General features: G+C 44.4%; 1 long non-coding RNA gene across 1 annotated transcript; it reads left to right on the top strand.

Annotated features, from left to right (window-relative positions):
• Window positions 1-291: 291 nt before the first annotated feature.
• On the top strand, window positions 292-2,536 carry LOC132390498 (uncharacterized). The gene is made up of 3 exons (XR_009510924.1): window positions 292-432; window positions 636-743; window positions 1,802-2,536. It is a non-coding gene; the product is annotated as an uncharacterized LOC132390498 (long non-coding RNA).
• The last annotated feature ends 644 nt before the right edge of the window (window positions 2,537-3,180 follow it).

The following is a 3,180-nucleotide window of genomic DNA, read 5'->3' as shown; positions in this document are numbered from 1 at the left end:
CGTCCGGTTTTGAGACAGAAACAAATCACAAGATCTAATCTAAGTCTATCACACTGCTGCTCAATTTCCTGAACTCGTCAGTAGTTTCACTGCTTCCTTCCCTCTCTCTTGTAGTTAACCTGGTGGCGATTGTTATCCTGTTCCGTGGAAAGTGCGGTCTCTCCAAATGTATCACTCGCTGCCTACTGGGAATGGCAGCGGCCGATCTCATGGTCGCTCTCTCTGAACCTCTACTGAAGTGGACTGTTATGATATATTTCAGATTTTCTGTCTTCCGTTTGCAGGGTCGTTTATTGCCTGCTTTTAGCCAGCACCGGGACCTCTGTCTGGCTGACAGTCGCGTTCACCTGTGACAGATTTGTGGCCATTTGTTGTGCAAAGCTGAAAATAAAATATTGCACGGAAAGAACAGCGGCTGTGGTTATCGGAACAGTGAGTGTCCTGGGTTGTTTAGAAAGTATCCCTTTCTACACATTGCAACCTACGAAGATAATTAATGGAGCTTTCCATGGTTGCGTGATCAAAGCGAGCTTCTCTACGTCCCCCTCGTGGGCCGCATTTGAGATGATTCATCGCATTTTCCTGCCTTGTCTCCCGTTGTTTCTGATTTTATTGTTCAATGTTCTGACCGTTAGATGGATCTCTTTCGCCAATCAAGTCCGAATGGGGCTCCGGGGCCGGAACAACGGAAAGAATGACAAGGATCCAGAGACGGAGAGCCGAAGGAAATCGGTCGTTTTACTGTTGAGTATAACCGGGAGTTTTATATTTCTGTGGTTAACACGGGTGGTAATTGATATCTACCAGTGGATTACAAAAATCCCTCGCTACTCGGCCGTGGATCCTGTTTATATCGCAGACTCCACGGCGGCGATGCTGCAGATCCTCAGCTCCTGCACCAACACATGTACTTACGCAAGTTCAGAGCAAGTTCAGAGAGGAGCTGAAGAACGCGGTGAAATTCCTGCTGAAACTGATAACTAAATATGTTAAATCATAGAGCGACCAGTTTCGTTCTGCAGTAGACAGGACTCAAACACCACGTTCCCTCTATATCTGACTGCCGATATGTAGAACAACCGCGAACAGCTGAGCTCTCTAAAATACGCATATGTTTTATTTTTCAACTCCGGCTCCATCTCCGGACGGCTCTCTCTTTGTCCCAGCATATTTCCGTCTTTACCTCCGTTCACGTCCCAAGGCCTCGTGATATTCTGTTTTCTTACTTCGCCTTCTATTTTTTGTTTCTCTCTGTCCACTCGCCCAGTCCCTACATAACAAAATAAACCTCTTTGTTGTATGTAGTGCATATATTTACACTGATAATAGGTGTACGCTGAACTGTAATAAAATTCCAAAGCCACGGGAAAAAGTTGCTCGTTTTTGTATGATCTCTCACTCTCTCTCTCTCTCTCTCTCTCTCTCTCTCTCTCTCTCTCTCTCTCTCTCTCTCTCTCTCTCTCTCTCTCTCTCTCTCTCTCTCTCTCTCTCTCTCTCTCTCTCTCTCTCTCTCTCTCTCTCTCTCTCTCTCTCTCGATCTAACTGAGTTCTATCTGGAACTGTAATCGGTATTTGAAATCCGATTTAAACACGGAAATTACTGGATACGCTCAGCTGGGTAGGTCGAGTCGGTTGGAATGTTAATTAATATTTGATCATCTGAGCCTACCGTTCATCACAAGGAAAATGAATCAAGCACCTCGTGTCTGAGGATTGAAAGACAGCGTTTTTTACAGAATTACTTTAAATGATGCGGTACCGCTTGCTGACGGAACATTCCTCATTTTTTTTGCATTTCTAGCTCCGTCTCACTGATACACCGCCCTGCAGCCGATCAGCGTTATATAACACCGGTATAACTCATGCAGTTTGAGTGGTTTGACGACTACAACAAAACTGTCCGGCAAGATTATATGACAAGACCACCGCATTCCAGAGATGGCAATGACCTGGGCTTAATTCGGTTGTGTGAATGCACCCCATATCCTCCTGATGCTGACTGCTGTCTGAGTACAATCACAAACAAGACTAACCTGCAAATGCTGGAAATCAAGGTACTACCCACAAGATCCTGGAGGAACTCAGCAGGCCATGCAGCATCTATGTAAAAGAGACGTTTCGGGCCTCGACCCTTCAACAAAGTGATCCAGCACAATAGGATTGGACTTTTCTACCGTGATTGCAGTGTCAGCGACAGATCTTAGACAACCTGGCATGCCTCTTACAAATGGTGTAATTGTGCAGAATAATAAGGAATGGGTGGGCTGAGGCCCCCATGTCGTCGTGTTAAAATGCCGCTAGCAAACCCTTGTTGTACATTCACAAATAATTGGAAATGAGCTGGATTGTCAGATATGTCCAGAGCAGAGGAAGTTGACAACGCGGTGTTAAGAGTATTAAAGGCTGCGTTCTTTTCCTGAGTCTGTTGCATTTCGGCAGACATGCTCAGTAATGCGGCTTGTCGAAGAGGAGCCTCCATCAGTTGATATTCAGGAATCCAATGTCTACAATAATTGAAAATTCCCAAAACGGGAAGCATTTCAGTTCGGGAGCGGGGTGGTGCTTCATTAGTAAAAGCTGCAATTTGTTCTTTTGCCTGTTGCCGAGTTCCTTACGAAAGAATGTGCTCTAAAAACTGTGGAGTGTCCTGCAGTTTATTGAGGGTTACCCCGTGACCACTTTTAGGCCAGGTTTCTCAACAAAGCAATAATACTTTTTTCATGATTAACCAGGGTGGGAGAGGCAACAAGAAGATAATCAAATTTTTGGTAAGTTCTACTTCCCCTGGAAACCGGAAGGTGCATAAATCTAGTATTTACTGCGGCGGTATAAAGAGAGAGGCTGTCAGTTTACCCATGATACAACCTGGTCCAATTCACTTTCCAGTGTCACTGTAAGTAAAAATAAACAACTACTGACTATCCTTATGTAATAAGACCTGAACAGGATCCAGAACAGAATAACATTCCGATGTGACAGGAATACTGGAGTGGATGACGTTGGAATCGGCTACGATGGGAGGTATAGATATATTTGTTAATAACCATTAAGTATTGTAAAAACAAGTCACTCCTTATCACAACCTGGTTTTGGAATCATAAAACAGGAAAATTACAAGGACTACAGGTTGGTAGCAGAACTTCCTGATCAGAAAGTGCTTTTATGATAGGCTTCATGCCT

The sequence above is a fragment of the Hypanus sabinus genome, unplaced genomic scaffold, assembly GCF_030144855.1.
Source record: "Hypanus sabinus isolate sHypSab1 unplaced genomic scaffold, sHypSab1.hap1 scaffold_93, whole genome shotgun sequence".
NCBI classification, from domain to species: Eukaryota; Metazoa; Chordata; class Chondrichthyes; order Myliobatiformes; family Dasyatidae; genus Hypanus; species Hypanus sabinus.
The sequence above is the reverse complement of the archived record's forward strand: the minus strand, read 5'-3'. Positions and strand labels throughout refer to the sequence as shown.